This window comes from Schistocerca americana, chromosome 6 (assembly GCF_021461395.2).
Source record: "Schistocerca americana isolate TAMUIC-IGC-003095 chromosome 6, iqSchAmer2.1, whole genome shotgun sequence".
In the NCBI taxonomy this organism is placed as follows: Eukaryota; Metazoa; Arthropoda; class Insecta; order Orthoptera; family Acrididae; genus Schistocerca; species Schistocerca americana.
Genome location: NC_060124.1, coordinates 468,469,444 through 468,489,503, shown reverse-complemented (window position 1 = coordinate 468,489,503; position 20,060 = coordinate 468,469,444).

The following is a 20,060-nucleotide window of genomic DNA, read 5'->3' as shown; positions in this document are numbered from 1 at the left end:
AATAAGTTTGAATATAATATACAGTGACAGCCATATTTACATATATACATGAGGCATGTGAAGATACATGAAGTCATACAATCACAAAATCTTCTAGGTGATAGCAGAACAGTGTGAGGAGTGTAAGCGTGTGTATTACAACACTGACAATACGCACAGAAGCTAGAGCCATGGCTATCAGTGGTCAACATTTTATACAAGACGCAGCAAAATAGTAATGGTGACGATAAAACAACATTAGATAATGTGAAAAGATTGTTAACAAATGGTTCAAATGGCTCTGAGCACTATGGGACTTAACTTCTGAGGTCATCAGTCCCCTAGAACTTAGAACTATTTAAACCTAACTAACCTAAGGACATCACACACATCCATGCCCGAGGCAGGATTCGAACCTGCGACCGTAGCAGTCGCGCGGTTCCGGACTGAAGCTCGGCCACCGCGGCCGGCGATTGTTAACAAATGTATTGTGGCTATTAATACAATTATAGTGTAGACTGTGGTAAAGCAGGATATAGCCCATAAAAGTCTTAATTGGTTTATGCTAACGTGTGAATTTATTTAAAATGTTGAGCAGAAAATTGTTAAAATTTGTCAGTGTTACTTATACAACAAGCAGAAACTGACTAAAAAAGAGGTGCCAAGTACACAACCATGGCAGTAACAGAACACAAGGTACATTATAGAAATGCAGAGAAAGCCATCTTAAAAATAGTTTGTGTGCTAAAAAAACATGTGTAAGGCATAACGCCTTTACAAAATACCCAAAGTAAGGGAACTGGACCTACTGGGTAACTTACAGATAAACGGTGGAAATAGAAGTTTATCTCATAAAATATTAAATGACTACCTGGATTAGATTAGATTAGTACTTGTTCCTTAGATCATGAATACGACACTTCGTAGTGATGTGGAACGTGTCAGGTTAATAAAGGTGTCTATACAAGGAATTACATTACACAAAATATTACATGACAGTTAATAGTTTTTTGGATAGGGGGTGGGGAAATTACCCACTTACTATATCCAAAAATTCATCTAATAATTAGAAGGAGTTGTCATTCACATATTCTTTTAATTTCCTTTTAAATGCTATATGGTTATCTTTCAGACTTTTGATGCTGTTAGGTAAGTGACCAAAGACTTTTGTGGCAGCATAATTTAGTCCCTTCCGAGCCAAAGTTAGATTTAACCTAGAGTAGTGAAGATCATCCTTTCTCCTAGCGTTGTAGCGATGTACACTGCTATTACTATTGAATTCGTTCCGATTGTTAATAACAACAATGATGGAAGTTCATCAACCACTTTTTTATTATTTTTGATGATATTTTATAGTTTTTCGCACAGTGTGTGTTATTGGTCTTCATACCTTAATTCTTTATTATTATTTCTTTCACAATTTATGTGCTATCCACTTGCAGGAGCTGTGTTAAGTCTTAGCTTAACACAGTCCACACCTTAACTTATCTACACGTCGAGCACTGATTGTTGACACTTCTACACGTATAATCATAATTTGGTTTTATGTTACTTTTTAGGCGTAAGTGAATCTTTTCACTGATGTTGCGCAGTTATGCTTGACACCCGTTCATTTAACCATTGCTTTACGTGGTCGTGTCAATGTCCCATCTGAACTCACATAGACCTCTAGCAAAAAATTTCATGTACGTTTTAAATTTGTAATCTGAATTTAATCTCATCTGAGCTGTTGACCATAAGTGCTGTGGCCCTTTCTATATCATTAACAGGAGTATCTGTCATGTCATCAAGGACTGTTTCGACATAGCTCTAAACCTGAGCTCACCTAGTCTTCGAGCACAAAATGGGCACTTTAAAATAATAATCAGAATACTGTTTTATATCAGTGTCTACCGAAACCATGTGCTCATTAGGTCTCGAGCACCAGATGTTTGGCATAACTAATAATCAGAATTATGTCTAATTTTAGTTGCAAACCGTAAGTATCATTTGTCGAAGTGCTCTCCACCTGGTTTTCTAACTACGCGGTTGAGCTGTGTTCCGTGTTATCCGAATTCATTTTATACTACAGCTTTCCCAGACCTCGAGAAACAAACGTTTGTATATTTTGTATTAAGAGTTGTCAGTTCCACGTTAAACTTAACTATAGTGCTGTTTTACTTTCTGTACGCCATAAACGTGAGAATTTGTCAGGTCACTTATTGGTAAGATGTATTTGAGTAGGTTTGAAGATTGTTCCTTACCGTTATGGTGGACGTATGTTACTAACCCGACCTAGACCTCCATTTACTTATTGTATGATTCTACGTTGCTATACGACGCTGTTTAAGAGGACCTGGTTTAGCTCCTGTTTTCTGTCCATGTATTCTTGTGACGTATTGTATGAACCCAATAAGTGGCTATATAATGTAACGCCTACGACCAGGATGTAGCCCACATGCTATAAGGTGTATATGACGTAAAACTCAGGCTGCATTCATACTCCTCTATACAATATATACAATATACGAGAGATTTCTTCTGTAGAACGCTTTTCTCTACATTTTTATGTTGCATGTAATGTTTTATTACTTCCGAGGTGATGTAGTTAGCCCCTCATTTTTTTAACTTCTTAGTCAATTTTCTACTTATTATGTAAGTAGTTATTACATATATAATTATTACAGAATTAGACTTCTATGAGATATATCCTGCTTACCTCAGTTTCGTTAGGATTACGTTAAATGCGTCAATACATTTGTTAACAATCTTTTTTCATTGTCTAAGTTGGTTTGTCATCAACCTGGTGCAAGTACATAGCCTACTTCTCTTGAATAGCACCAAGGGGGCCACCGAACGTAAAGTCCCATCCGACGGACGAATCACCATCAAGAGCATCATCTACCGTCAATTCATGAGACACAGTGTAGAGGTTTTGGAATTTAATCAACGACGTTGGCACAAAACTGATGATCAGAAGATCTATGCCATGACCTCTCCTCCCCTTGCTGGCCAAATACTGCCACTGAAAGTTTCATCCACCACCCAGCTTCGAAACGGCTAACCACTGAGTCGAGCGTCAATGCATAGGGGTGTGTCAGCGAGCTCAGCTACGGGGGCGGGTTCCGGAACTAAAGGTGGTCATCTATGTACCAGACATGACTGACTAAGTTTCAGTCACTGTGAAATATTTCATCAGGACTTCTCAAAGAGATTCCAACACTTTGCAAACCTGAAAGTTAATTTCGATTTATTTGTCAGACCATTCTCACTCTTGGCTGTTGGTGCACCTCACTACTTCCAACTTGAGCTGACACAGACTAATTACCTGTTTGTCCAATCCAGGAAATTACAAGAAGTTTATAAAGTGTTACCGCACTAGCGACATCTACGTGAATAAATCTGTTTCTGTTATGAAATTAACAAAGTGCCTGAAAATGTCTGACTTTAACACATTGTAATCTTCGTAACTACATGTACGTGACTGTATTATGAACCATAGTTTGAAACATATTACATATCCGAAAATCGAAATTTGTAAAAACATGTTAAGCGTGTCGTAATTCTGCTCACAGTATCATCACTATCTAACGTAGTTATTTAATCAAGTAATAAGGATATTTCTGGCAGGAAAATAAAAAGTTGAATATAAATGCTAGTCATAAAATCCTGGCTGTAAAACTATGCTTTCGTGTTCGCCTCGTAGAAGTAACCGCACTGTGATGCAGACACGTCTCCGTAAGTTCCCCGCGTGTGTAGCATTCAGCATATGGCCATCTCGCTCACTCAACAGCTCTGAAAAGCTTAGCGGTGGGGGAAGACGGTTCGCCGAGCAGAATCGGCTGCGCTCGCGGAACATAAACAGAATTCTCAATAGAGGAGTTCCTTGTAATCCAAACTTTGATGTGATGACTAAATTGTTTCTACTTAAACATGAGAAAGCTCTAGTGTACACATCTGAATATTTTGGAAAAACACGCCAGTAAGAAAATTGGACGAAGATTATGTAAGTCACTCTGGTCACCTTTCTTATGAAGAGGTTTAATAATAGCACATTTCAGTCACTTCTCGGAATATTGTGTCAGATCCCATCAACATCTTAAGAATTTTGGTTTTGATATTTTTATAATTCTACTAGCTGAGACAGATTCACTTATAATGGTTTTTATTTTCACTTGTTTTCTGCAAAGATTCCAGATCACTCAAGAACATTTGAAAACAGTAAAAACGAACATTCTAAATATCGTAAAAATTTTCGTATTTCACGATAAAAAGTATTCTTGAATGCTCAAAAATGGTCTCCATTACTCTTAAATCCACTGAAGAATGCACCAACGCCTAAATTAAAAAAAAAATGCTTTATCAATCACTCCTTTATGGAACACCAAGAACATGCCAAAATATTCGAAAATGTTACAAACAATTCAGTAACTGTTTAGATCATCATAAAATCTAGAACATTGGTTAATATTGAAAAATATTGATAAAAGTTTTACATCATAGACAAATCTCGAATTTTTTCCTTGAAATATATGATATTGTGAAATAGAGGAAAGATGTGACCACCCCAATGTGACAGCGACAATTTCAAACACTCATATGGTACAACCGCTGTAGTACACGACAGAGGAACAAAGGATAGCACCTGACACAAGAGTCAGACTTTCAGCACAGAAATTACAAAACTATACTGAATCATATTCTCAATATGGCTGTATTTAGTTTTGTGAAAGTAAACTTTGCTTTATTTTCGCAAAATTTCATTCTTAATCAACATATACTATCACAATACTTGGCTTATCAACTACATTAGTCATCTTGTTATTTGGTGTGTAGATATATAAATTATTTGCCTTTCCCATCCCTAGAGTTAGCTAGATATAACTGACTGTGAGAAAAGCATGATTCTTCCAACTTAATACCGTAAGATCTTAAAGTTTATTCTTGTTCCGTTTTTATGGTGATACTAAATGATAATCTTGCTGTAAGTTGCAGCCTTTTTAAATGAAATTGCATTCGGTAGACACGAGCGGAATCCTCGGAATAAACGCTGTTTTCCCTTTATCTTTTTCTGGTATTATGTTTACTGGAATTATACTGTTTGACAACTGGTGATGACCATGTACTGTTTTGAATTTTTAAGGTAATATCTTCAACTATATCATTTCTTGGTGCTGAAATGGCTTTTTCAAATAACCACCTTGAGTAATTGTTAACAATTTTCGGGAAAACTTTGTGAACAGTTTAAGTAGAATTAACAGATAATGTGACGTAAATCATTTGTAAGTTCAGTTTGGCCAGTCAATCAATCAAATGGGAGAGTGCCTTCACTAATTTGTAACAGTTCTTCCACGAAATTTTTCGCTTCTTCGTCACAGGAAAGTTGAACGCTCATATTTCTACGCAACTGTACTTGCGTCACTCGAGACCAACCAAACTATTTCCTCAAGCATGCATTGATTTCATGTGCTAGAGATGGTTTTAGAATAACTGGAAGCGTTTGGGCGAAAATGTGAAAAATGTGTAAGTAATGCACTTCTCACTAATTCGAGATTGCCTCGGAGATGCAGAATTTTCTGGAATCTTCATTAAGATTGTTCAACATTTCGGGAAATTCTCCAACAGTGGTGAACATTCTAGAAGGAACGTTCTCGCCAGTCTCGGCCACTTCGCACTCGACTCCGAGCTCATTCACCATGACAAGTCCATTAGAGCGTTGCCCTCTTTTGTCACCCATATCTTTGAACCCAACCCCTACTTTTCTATACTAAACCTTCGTCTATGATAGGCTGTGGAGGACCGAGTTACAGTGGCACCCACGGAAAAACCATACTTACATTTACTATGTCGTCGCGAAAAAATGCCTTCTTTAGACGCCCATATCTTCACAAACAACCACTTGCAGTTGAAAAACCAGACCTGTGCGGTTTTTAAAAGTACATGCAACTTGTGAGTTGCCAGTAATGAAATTGTCATTTTAATTGTTACAGTATCTTGTACGCTGACTGAATGTTCCGTCTCCTGTTGCAAACCTATCCCAAATATGTTTGCTGGTGTGGGACTCGAACCCAGCCGGCACGCCTCCCAGGCGACTTATATGCTCACCTAGCGCCACATCTCTGCATGGTCTCCATGCTTGGTAGTTTCAGATTCCTGCAGGAGGTCCGACATGACTGTGCATCCGTACTGAAGGTGGCGGACTCATTCCCATGGAGGTGAATTAGTTACACGAATGCGTGGTGTCCGTTCTTTCGGACATATCCAAAAGAACAGACACCACGCGGCATCCGCAGTTCTCATACTTATAATGTAAATTGAAGGTGGAGAGGGAGAAAAGAAAGGAAACGGAAGGAACTATCGATGCAAGCTCCGTAGGAATGTGTAGCTTATGTTCTTTAGGACGTGTCCGAATTAGATGAAGTAAAGGAATTCTGCTTTCTTGGAAGCAAGGTAATACGAGGGTAATCCGAAAAGTAAAGTCTCTTATTTTTTTATAAGTACATACACGTGTTTATTTCTACAATGTCTAGACCAGTTTACAGCTTGAACATTTAACTATTTTTCGACATAATCACCACTTCTGTCGATGTATTTTTGTAGATGCTGTGGCAGTTTTTGTATGCCCATGTCATACCAGCTCATCGCCATGCTTCTTCCACCTCGTCGTCGTTGCTGAATCGCTGGGACCAGAATTAAAGCTGACAGGTACCGTGAGACCCTGAAAAAACTCAAGCGGGCAATTCAGAACCGAAGAAGGGGAATGTTGAGCAAGGGCGTACACATTCTCCATGACAACACTCACCCACATATCGCTCGGCAAACCGTTGCTCTCCTGCAACAGTTTCAGTGGAACATAATCACCCACCCATCCTACAGTCCTGACTTGGCGACCAGTGACAATCACCTGTTGCCGATGTTAAAAGAAGATTTGGCTGGAGAGCGATTCAGCTCCTACGACGAGGTAAAAGAAGAGGTTCATAACTTTCTAAACAGCATAGCGGCGAGCTGCCACAGGGTCTACAAAAATGTTTCGAAAGCCGGCCGCGGTGGTCTAGTGGTTCTAGGCGCGCAGTCCGGAACCGAGGGACTGCTACGGTCGCAGGTTCGAATCCTGCCTCGGGCATGGATGTGTGTGATGTCCTTAGGTTAGTTAGGTTTAAGTAGTTCTCAGTTCTAGGGGACTGATGACCACAGAAGTTAAGTCCCATAGTGCTCAGAGCCATTTGAACAAATTTTTGCATCGAAAGAAATGGTGATTATGCCGAAAAATAACTAAATGTTCAAGCTGTAAACTGATGTAAACCTTTGTAGAAATAAACAGGTCTAAGTACTTATAAAAAAATAGGAGACCTTACTTTTGGGATTACCCTCGTGTTTGACATAAGCAGCAAGGAGGACATTAAAATGAGACTAGGAGAGGAACAACCGAAAGAAGTCTGCTAGAATCAAAGAACGGTTTAATTTATGGAAGAAATTTCTGAGGACGTGCGTGCCGAGCACAATATTGTATGGAGGCGAATCATAGATTGTGGGGAAACAGGAAATGACGGGAAACAAAGTGAGGGAGATGTGTCACTGTAGAACGATGTTGAAAATTAGGTGGACCAATAGGAAAACAAACGACGAGAACATATGGAGATCAGTGTCAAGTAGAAGGGCAGTATGACAGGACATTGGTTACGGCAGGGAGCAATTGCTACGGTTGCAGAGGGATCTGCGGTAGCTACAATCGGCAGGGGAAGACGGATATTGGAATATATTCAACAAATAAATGAGGATGTTGTGTCTAAGTGCCACTCTGAAATAGCGAGGGTGGGACACAAACACCTAGAAGACTGAAGACTGAAAAACAAAAGGAAATCAGCCTCTTCCTACTACGAAAACAATTATTCATGATGTAAGTATGGCTGCATGTATGCTATGAAATAACTGTTTGTATTGTTGCGCTACCAGTCATATTACATTTGAGCTTCGTGTCAGTGAGAATCATAACATTGAGATTACGTATTTAAGGTGTTCAACGAAGATTGGAGGGTGACACCGAGGGTCTTGCCGAACTGTGGCGGAGGGGGGAGGAGGGTGACTTAGAAGGACTCTTTGTCGTTTTATTCACGCACGTGTCAATGCTGCAACCCTCTGTCATCACGCCACGGGAGGACGTGAAATACGAGGAATGTAAAAGCGAAAGCATCCTTTGTTGCTTCGGATCGCATTCAGATTCCGTCAAATGCTTTTGAGCATCTCTTTCGTTCCAACCTCTACATTTACATCTACATGGTTACTCTGCAATTCACACTTAAGTGCCTGGCAGAGGTTCATCGAACCAGAACAAAAATTGCGGTCACACTGCACTCAACAGACGTACGATCAGGTTCAATGGGTTTCTGGCTCACGAGATCGGTTCAATCGTCAGAGAGGTGTCCGCAGTGTTAGAGGTTGTCAAGCACTTCATGCTCTGGCTTATTACACTGCGAGCTCTCGTTTCCGACTACGAAATGTATGGAAATCAAGGCCTCAAAGGAACGGGCAGTTTCACTGACGGCCTTCACGTACCCCTTAAGCCCATTTCATGTCGCTGTGTGCCGCGGTGCGCATAGCGCCCCAGTGAAATAATACGAAAAGACTTAAAAACAGTATTTATAAAGAAGAGACATTTAAAAATTGAATAATATACATTTTTATCATGTACCCGTAAAATAATAATTTCTCTGTGTAAGTTTCGAGGGCAAGGAAATATAACAAAATGATCTAAAGAGACGACAAGATACGCTCTTTTGTTAATTTTTTAGTCGTCTACACTTCTTCTCTTGTCTTGGTTGCGTGTAGACGGACATCTTGCAAGTCCTGGCAAATGTACGCATATTTGTACTAATTAAGCAAATAATATATTTATTTAATATTATTGTTCACTTTTAACTTGTAAGAGGTGATCCCGATTTCATCTCCGCCTTCCTTGAATTGACCTGCATTCGAGTAATTTACATTGCAACAATCGCAGCGGCCGACGCAGGCAACGACGCCATTACGTGGCGATATTAACTTATAAAATTTAGCGGAAGTGAAAAACTCGGCCGCTATAAACATAATATACATTTTTCTCCACAGCCCCCCGCCGCTGCAGAAGATACGTGGCTTTAAGATTCTTATTTTCAGTACAACAGCTGAGAACCAGAGCCAGAACTCCCACTACAATGAAATGGTTAACGGAGGTAAGAAAAAATACTCTCGCGCGTGTGTGGGCCGTAATTGTAATTCATAACTAAAGATTTTTTGCTTTAAAGTGAACTGACTAGCCGACGAAATTAATATGAAAAGTTTATTCCATTGTTCAACTTATATGCTCATGTTTTAAGATTCAGCGAGTCTAACATTCATTAACGTAACAAAGAATTTAAGATTAATATTGTTAAAAAGGAGAACTTCACAAAAGCATTTAATTGTAAATCAAAATAAAATGAAATATAATTTTTATTAAGGCCCACCACGTAAATCAACAATCAACATAATAATAATGTATTAAATTACGACGGCCGACGGACGCGAGATGTGTCTGAAATGCTTTCCTCGGCCACCCTCAATAACGCGTGAATCCAACGCCGGGGATCACAGTTACGACTTCCATCTCAGAGGCGTCAAAACGTCGGGTGTAACGTAGGTAATAGCCGGGGTGACGACCTTCTCATCTCGTGGAACAGCCACGATGGGGGTGTGCAAAATTGTGGTGAAGTTTGGTGCCAATGTCACATCATTAAGCCGCCTTACGCCGCACATGAACATCAGAGCTGTGGCCTTTTTTGGCCTGTGTTGGCACCAGGCTCTTTGAAACCTCGCCGAAGGTGACGTCGCAGACCGCCACGCTTTGGAACCATTACAAAGGAAAGCTTAAGACACCTTTGAACCAAATTTCAAGTTTATGCGTCGCAGTGGGAGGTAATTACGGGCAGTTTAATTTTGTTGGACAGTGTACGAATTAACAAAGGATTGCTTTATGCACTAAGGAAACGCAATATGTTACGTATATCGCAGAATGACAGTAATCTAATGTAAGCGTAAGTATAAAAGAGTAAAAGAGTATTAAATTACAAATTACAGGATGAATGATAGCAAAACAGTACAAAACAAATACGTACACAATATATAAAAGTACACATTATTTTTGTATGGATGTAGCGACAATTGTGATTTGTTTTTTGGAAGTTCTGTTTATTTAATTACGTAGTGCAGATGATGCAATGACTCTTTAGTCACATTGCAGTCCAGGTCTCATGAGTGCATCACATATTGCGTGAAAGATTACCCCATAATGATTTTGCTCCCTGACATAATCCCCAGCTATTCAGTTGCTTTACCCGCCGGTCCGGCAGCCAGCGCTGGCAGGTGCCTCAGTGTGGCTGTGACGCGTAGTTGTTGGCGCTCATGACGTCACACCTAAGCTACGGTACTAGCGGCGGCGGCCTTCTCTGCACGGCCTGCCGATGTCGCCAGCTGCGCCGAGGTCCGTCTCCCCGGTAGGCAGCAGGGCCAGGCTGGAGCCACTGCTGTCGGAGCTGTGGGCACGTGCACGGTGGATGCGCTTCAGACCTTAACTGAGCAGCAAGTTTCAGAACAGATCGTCTAATTCTGTACCAATAGCGTTAATAATTGTGTTCTAAAATATTTTCGAAAATCGTATATACACTCCTGGAAATGGAAAAAGGAACACATTGACACCGGTGTGTCAGACCCACCATACTTGCTCCGGACACTGCGAGAGGGCTGTACAAGCAATGATCACACGCACGGCACAGCGGACACACCAGGAACCGCGGTGTTGGCCGTCGAGTGGCGCTAGCTGCGCAGCATTTGTGCACCGCCGCCGTCAGTGTCAGCCAGTTTGCCGTGGCATACGGAGCTCCATCGCAGTCTTTAACACTGGTAGCATGCCGCGACATCGTAGACGTGAACCGTATGTGCAGTTGACGGACTTTGAGCGAGGGCGTATAGTGGGCATGCGGGAGGCCGGGTGGACGTACCGCCGAATTGCTCAACACGTGGGGCGTGAGGTCTCCACAGTACATCGATGTTGTCGCCAGTGGTCGGCGGAAGGTGCACGTGCCCGTCGACCTGGGACCGGACCGCAGCGACGCACGGATGCACGCCAAGACCGTAGGATCCTACGCAGTGCCGTAGGGGACCGCACCGCCACTTCCCAGCAAATTAGGGACACTGATGCTCCTGGGGTATCGGCGAGGACCATTCGCAACCGTCTCCATGAAGCTGGGCTACGGTCCCGCACACCGTTAGGCCGTCTTCCGCTCACGCCCCAACATCGTGCAGCCCGCCTCCAGTGGTGTCGCGACAGGCGTGAATGGAGGGACGAATGGAGACGTGTCGTCTTCAGCGATGAGAGTCGCTTCTGCATTGGTGCCAATGATGGTCGTATGCGTGTTTGGCGCCGTGCAGGTGAGCGCCACAATCATTACTGCATACGACCGAGGCACACAGGGCCAACACCCGGCATCATGGTGTGGGGAGCGATCTCCTACACTGGCCGCACACCACTGGTGATCGTCGAGGGGACACTGAATAGTGCACGGTACATCCAAACCGTCATCGAACCCATCGTTCTACCATTCCTAGACCGGCAAGGGAACTTGCTGTTCCAACAGGACAATGCACGTCCGCATGTATCCCGTGCCACCCAACGTGCTCTAGAAGGTGTAAGTCAACTACCCTGGCCAGCAAGATCTCCGGATCTGTCCCCCATTGAGCATGTTTGGGACTGGATGAAGCGTCGTCTCACGCGGTCTGCACGTCAAACACGAACGCTGGTCCAACTGAGGCGCCAGGTGGAAATGGCATGGCAAGCCGTTCCACAGGACTACATCCAGCATCTCTACGATCGTCTCCATGGGAGAATAGCAGCCTGCATTGCTGCGAAAGGTGGATATACACTGTACTAGTGCCGACATTGTGCATGCTCTGTTGCCTGTGTCTATGTGCCTGTGGTTCTGTCAGTGTGATCATGTGATGTATCTGACCCCAGGAATGTGTCAATAAAGTTTCCCCTTCCTGGGACAATGAATTCACGGTGTTATTATTTCAATTTCCAGGAGTGTAAATAGAGCTGTTTTCTGAATTGAGAACAAAATATTACTTACTATTAAAACTACGCAAAACATGTATTGATTTTGTGTGAATTTCGACAGGAAATGAGAACGGACATTTAGAAACTACACTACTGGCCATTAAAATTGCTACACCGAGAAGAAATGCAGATGATAAACGGGTATTCATTGGACAAATATATTATACTAGAACTGACATGTGATTACATTTTCACGCAATTTGGGTGCATAGATCCTGAGAAATTAGTACCCAGAACAACCACCTCTGGCAGTAATAACGGCCTTGATACGCCTGGGCATTGAGTCAAACAGAGCTTGGATGGCGTGTGCAGGTACAGCTGCCCATGCAGCTTCAACACGATACGACAGTTCATCAAGAGTAGTGACTAGCGTATTGTGACGAGCCAGTTGCTCGGCCACCATTGACCAGACGGTTTCAGTTGGTGAGAGATCTGGAGAATGTGCTGCTGGCCAAGGCAGCGGTCGATCATTTTCTGTACCCAGAAAGGCCCGTACAGGACCTACAACATGCGGTCATGCATTATCCTGCTGAAATGTAGCGTTTCGCAGGGATCGAATGAAGGGTAGAGCCACGGGTAGTAACACATCTCAAATGTAACGTCCACTGTTCAAAGTGCCGTCAATGCGAACAAGAGGTGACCGAGACGCGTAACCAATGGCATCCCATACCATCACGCCGGGTGATACGCCAGTATGGCGATGACGAATACACGCTTCCAATGTGCGTTCACCGCGATGTCGCCAAACACGGATGCGACCATCATGATGCTGTAAACAGAACCTGGATTTGTCCGAAAAGATGACGTTTTGCCATTCGTGCACTCAGGTTCGTCGTTGAGTACACCATCGCAGGCGCTCCTGCCTGTGATGCAGCGTCAAGGGTAACCGAAGCCATGGTCTCCGAGCTGATAGTCCATGCTGCTGCTAACGTCGTCGAACTGTTCGTGCAGATGGTTGTTGTCTTGCAAACGTCCCCATCTGTTGACTCAGGGATCGAGACGTGGCTGCAATATCCGTTACAGCCGTGCGGATAAGATGCCTGTCATCTCGACTGCTAGTGATACGAGGCCGTTGGGATCCAGCACGGTGTTCCGTATTACCCTCCTGAACCAAACGATTCCATATTCTGCTAACAGTCATCGGATCTCGACCAACGCGAGCAGCAATGTCGCGATACGATAAACCGCAGTTGCGATAGGCTGCAATCCGAAGTTTATCAAAGTCGGAAACGTGATGGTACGCATTTCTCCTCCTTACACGAGGCATCACAACAGCGTTTCACCACGCTACGCCGGTTAACTGCTGTTTGTGTTTGAGAAATCGGTTGGAAACTTTCCTCATGTCAGCTCGTTGTAGGTGTCGCCACCGACGCCAACATTGTGTGAATTCTCTGAAAAGCTAATCATTTGCATATCACAGCATCTTCTTTCTGTCGGTTAAATTTCACGTCCGTAGCACGTCGTATTCATGGTGTAGCAATTTTAATGGCCAGTAGTATAATTCTAAGGAATTACGAAATATAGTTGCGAAATATACTATCCGGCCCCATTAATGTGACCAACTGCCAAGAACCTGAATAACCACCTTTAGCAGAGTGGAACGCTGCTAGCCGTGCAGGAAGAGAATCACAGATTCAGGAGGGCAGTGACAGGGATGTGGAGCAATGCTGACTCCAGTGCTGTGGTCATCTGCACAAGGCTTCTTGTTTGAGGATCCGCGAACTGAACAACCCGTTCGAGGTAGTCCTATACATTCTCGACTGGGTTTAAATCTGGGAAGATCGGTGGCCAGGGAGTACGGTAAACTCTCATCCTGGTGCTTTTCGAACCACGCACGTGCACTGGGAGCTGTGTGATACACTGCTTTGTACTGCTAGTAGGTGCGATCGTGACAAAGAGAAACAAGCTGTTTGTAGGAATGGACATAGTCCCCAACGACAGATGCATACTTTTATTGATCCAGTGTGCCTTCCAGAATGACTACACTCATGCTCATAAATTAGTGATAATGCTGATACATTGTGAAACAACTCTCTGGTGGGACGTTTGCGGGTTTAAATCACCTCGGGATATGACCATGCGGTGCATTTGACCTGCGGTCCTCGCACGGTGGTGCTGGGAGCAGTCCACATACGCAGCGGTGTGATGGTGTATGCAAGAGGACGGTGCAGCGAGTAAGTATGCAGACGTTTCCAGACGTGCTAATGGTAACTGTGTGTTGAAAATGGCTCAATGACAACATATTGATGACGTTAAGAGGTGTAGAATACTAGGGCGACTGGAGGCTGGTCAAACAAAGCAGGTCGTAGCAGGGGCCCTCCGTGTGCCACAAAGTGTGATCTCAAGATTCTGACAACGATTGCAGCAGATAGGAAACGTGTTCAGGGGCTACAATACTGGACGTCTACAGTGTACAACACCACAAGAAGACCGATATCTCATCATCAGTGCCCGCAGACGGCCACGGAGTACTGCAGGTAGCCTTGCTCGGAACCTTAACGCAGCCACTGGAACAATTGTCTGCAGACACACAGTCTACAGACGACTGAGCAGACATGGTTTATTCGCCCGGAGACCTGAAAGGTGCATTCCACTGACCCCTGAACACAGGAGAGCCCGTAAAGCCTGGTGTCAAGAACACAGTACATGGTCATTGGAATAGTGGCCCCAGGTTATGTTCACAGACGAGTCCACGTATAGTCTGAACAGCGATTCTCGCCGGGTTTCATCTGGCGTGAACCAGGAACGAGATACCAACCCCTTAATGTCCTCGAAAGGGACCTGTATGGAGGTCGTGGTTTGATGGTGTGGGGTGGGATTATGATTGGTGCACGTACACCCCTGCATATCTTTGACAGAGGAACTGTAACAGGTCAGGTGTATCCGGAAGTCATTTTGCACCAGTATGTCCGCCTTTTCAGGGGTGCAGTGGGTCCCACCTTCCTTCTGATGGATGATAACGCACGGCCCACCGAGCTGCCATCGTGAAGGAGTACCTGGAAACAGAAGATATCAGTCGAATGGAGTGGCCTGCTTGTTCTCCAGACCTAAACCCCATCGAGCACGTCTAGGATGCTCTCGGTCGACGTATCGTTGCACGTTTTCAAGGACAGTTCAGGAGCTCCGACAGGCACCGGTGCAAGAATGGGAGGCTATACCCCAGCAGCTGCTCGACCACCTGATTCAGAGTATGCCAACCCGTTGTGCGGCCTGTGTACGTGTGCATGGTGATCATATCCCATACTGATGTCGGGGTACATGCGCAGGAAACAGTGGCGTTTTGTAGCACATGTGTTTCTGGACGGTTTTCTCAACTTATCACCAATACCGTGGACTTACAGATCTGTGTCGTGTGTGTTCCCTATGTGCCGATGCTATTAGTTCCAGTTTTGTTGTAGTGCCACGTTGTGTGGCACCACATTCTGCAATTATCATTAATTTATCAGCATGAATGTAGATCACCCAGGGAATGCCACGAAAACAATCCCTAGACCCTACTACTCTCAACTACTGCCCGGAACCTTTGCTTTCAGATGTTTGACACCGTACATGGCAATTGATGTCCGTCCGATGGAGCGCAAAACGTGATTCATCCGAAAAGGCCAACTATCGCGCCATTCAGTGGACATTCAGTTCCGGCACTGGGGTGCAAATTCCAGCCTTCACAAGCGACGAACAGCAGTCTACGTGGATGCAGGAACCAGCAGCCTGCCATGGAGACCCATATGCAGCAACGATGGCTGAACGGTTGTTGAGGAGACACTGTTTGGTAGCCCCTCGGTTCATATGGGCAGTGACTTGTTCAACAGTTGCACGTCTATTTGCCCGTAGACATCTCTGTAGCCGTCGTTCACCTCTGTCATTTATGGGACACCGCCATTTTGTCATCCACCGTACGCTTTAACCAGGTCGATACCGAACAGTTTACAAACTTACTCTTTCCGGAACTGCTTCCGCTCTTGGCCGGAAAGCCAATGCTTATGTCCTTGTGGATGTCAGATAAATCGTTCCGTTACCGCATTACGAAAAAGACTACATTGTTTTCCGCCTCCCTCCGTCACGCCTTATATACACTCCACCGCTAGTGCTGCCATCTGCCGTCCGCGTGTGGTTTGCACGTTGACGTCCAACATAGGTGGTGGTCATATTAATGTGACTGGACGATATCTATTCATATAATAGAATAACTTTTACCGATAACGTGGTTTGTTGACAAGCCAACGGAATTCTCAATAAAATCATTTAATTGCAAATGGCGAGGTACCTATATACAATAATGGACTGAGGGTCCTACATAACCTAACAGTATACAAAAATTAACGGAATGGCAATATCACACAAAAAATGTTTTAGGCCTAATTTCATTAGAAACCTACTATTTAAAACATTTTTACATTTAAAAAGAAGTGGACGATGGATTCCAATGCCACTACTACAAAAGTGCTGCAACGTGTTGGTGTTTGTATAAAAACAGTTGTTTATGTTGATGTTTACATTCACTAAGAATTTTTATGACACAACAACACAGCGCTTCATAATTTTCCAGTTGATTACTTCTGTAATTTTAAAGTAATTTATTGTATGTGTAAGTATATTATTAATTTGGTCAGTGCGCAGTATTTAAAATTTATGATATAATTATGGAAAAACTACAGAAAAATAATACTGTAAAAAACTTTGTAGTATAAACGCTGGCAAACTCACAGTGCAAAGTAAACGTTATTTCAAATAACTGACGAAGTAATGTAACAGTTTTTTGTATTTATAAATGTACCACGCGTTTTTGACATTCGTAACATCGGCTTTTGCGAAAGTGTTTGTCGTTTCCTAGCGAAACTATTAATCACTTTTCTGAAGTAACCTTTATTACGAAACAGTGATCAGTCGTATGTATTTTGTTTCACAGAAGCTGCCTACAGATAGCATTACAGTGAGTGATTCAGTCAGTGCATATCGCGTGACGTGTTGCCAGTGAGCAAACGTTACTGGTTGTTATTAGTCATAAGTAATGTGAACGCATTTTTAATTAACTTAAAAACGTTTCTTTTATATTCAAACTCGCTTGCGTGCATTTTTGTCCCGCTACTGCCTTCCTACACGTATATCATTATTTACGGTATTCCAATTGCACTGCAATAATTTTCGATTTTTAGCTTTTCTCTTTTATGAGCTGGGGACCGTTATTAATTAATCTGCAATGAAAATTTCATAAAATTCCAATTATTTACTCAAACTTTTAGCTAACTACGGTGCATAATTTACTTCCATACGGAATTTCTTTCCCGTCGTTTTCGTACACGAGAGTTATCTATATGCAGCCATCTAGATATAATCTTGTTTGCGTTCTACCGGTTAACACTGTAATTCAGTATAGAAGGCTTTTCCTTTTAAATAAGGAACATTAGGTACACGTGTCTTTAAATAAATTATTACCAAAGAGTAAACTGTGACATATCGGTAGTTCAAAATAAACAACAATATTACAGAGTAATTGGTAACTGTATTAAAGAGTCGCTGATACAAAAGACAGACAATGAATTTCTACCAGAAAATTTGTCTGTAGCACCGACTGTTCCTCAGGCTTCCATACAAGGACTATTAGAAACAACCATCCATCATGCAGTTTCTTACAAGAAATTTATTTCAGATGAAATGATTTGGACGCCATCCACGTTTAGACATCCTTTAACATTTCAATGTGCACAAAACATGAGCAATATTTAATAATAATAGTTATTTTGTCTATAAGTATTAAAGTAAATTCAATTTTTCACGTTGTGTAATTTTCTCATAACATGATTCCCTGTCAAATTGCAGTAAGGAAATATTAATAGCAGTGCCTGGCCAAAGTGAAGAAGGAATTAAATCTGGTACAGGGAAGACGTTAACATATGAGGATAATGTTAGAAGATGAGATGAAATAAAGAAATAAAAAACAGGTTAGAGGATAGTGTGGAAAGGGTTGGCAAAAGACAGAAATTCTTATTTCAGCGTTGGAGAGAGGGAAGACAGCTTGGGTGCACTGCCAAGGATGTTACTTTGATGATTACTTGTAAAAAAAACAACCTCACTGCACTGCAGAGTGGTCTGTGATGAGTCGCAGATTACTGTGTACTCTGTTCCTAAGTCGTATGAGAGAAATGGAGCGGGAGAAGAAAGATTTAGTCACTTAGTGTGATGTCTATCTAAAGCCAAGATAGTGGACATACAAATACAGGTATCTGATGTACAATGAGAAGCGTTGACGGTAGTAGTGTCCGATGTCGAAGCAAAGAATGTGAAGAGCACGAAGACTGTTCGGTGGCATCCACTCTACAAAAATCACTGTCATAGTCAGACAACATATTTTAGGTAAGCATTCATTAATTGTTTGTGTTATCTTAAATTTCCCCTGTTTGTGTCCTACTGAAGTATTTTAAATTAGTTAAGATTCGGCAGTAAGAAAGACTAAACCACTTTTTATTTTATTTTAGGTGGAAGGAAAGAAATTTTCTGCACACTGTAGCAGTTTGTGCTTTCTAGTTATGTACCACTAATTTCATCAAATATTTCCTCAGGCAGTTCATCTGCTGATGATACAAGCATCATCGTTTCAATTGAAGGTCAGAAAAGCAAATTTGTACAAGAATTAATGTGTTGCTGCTTCACATCAAATAGGCTAACTTCTAATTTCAATTGCATATAATGTATTTAATTTCTCTCATAAAATAATATTATGAATGTCATTACAAGTTCTGTAAATGGGGGTGTGATAAAATAAGTGAACATCGTTGTTCTCGGGACGAAGGTTGGTGGGAAGCTGATATGACATGCACATTTTGAAAACTTGCTGAAGACGTTGAATGCAACTCCTTGTACGTCAGCTCCATTGTCATAATAAAATATTAAGATAAAATGAATCTTACATACTACTTTGTATTCTTGCTATGATGTCGGATGATATATTGTGGGAACGCAGATCAGACACAAAGAATATACACTCCTGGAAATTGAAATAAGAACACCGTGAATTCATTGTCCCAGGAAGGGGAAACTTTATTGACACATTCCTGGGGTCAGATACATCACATGATCACACTGACAGAACCGCAGGCACGTAGACACAGGCAACAGAGCATGCACAATGTCGGCACTAGTACAGTGTATATCCACCTTTCGCAGCAATGCAGGCTGCTATTCTCCCATGGAGACGATCGTAGAGATGCTGGATGTAGTCCTGTGGAACGGCTTGCCATGCCATTTCCACCTGGCGCCTCAGTTGGACCAGCGTTCGTGCTGGACGTGCAGACCGCTTGAGGCGACGCTTCATCCAGTCCCAAACATGCTCAATGGGGGACAGATCCGGAGATCTTGCTGGCTAGGGTAGTTGACTTACACCTTCTAGTGCACGTTGGGTGGCACGGGATACATGCGGACGTGCATTGTCCTGTTGGAACAGCAAGTTCCCTTGCCGGTCTAGGAATGGTAGAACGATTGGTTCGATGACGGTTTGGATGTACCGTGCACTATTCAGTGTCCCCTCGACGATCACCAGTGGTGTACGGCCAGTGTAGGAGATCGCTCCCCACACCATGATGCCGGGTGTTGGCCCTGTGTGCCTCGGTCGTATGCAGTCCTGATTGTGGCGCTCACCTGCATGGTGCCAAACACGTATACGACCATCATTGGCACCAAGGCAGAAGCGACTCTCATCGCTGAAGACGACACGTCTCCATTCGTCCCTCCATTCACGCCTGTCGCGACACCACTGGAGGCGGGCTGCACGATGTTGGGGCGTGAGCGGAAGACGGCCTAACGGTGTGCGGGACCGTAGCCCAGCTTCATGGAGACGGTTGCGAATGGTCCTCGCCGATACCCCAGGAGCATCAGTGTCCCTAATTTGCTGGGAAGTGGCGGTGCGGTCCCCTACGGCACTGCGTAGGATCCTACGGTCTTGGCGTGCATCCGTGCGTCGCTGCGGTCCGGTCCCAGGTCG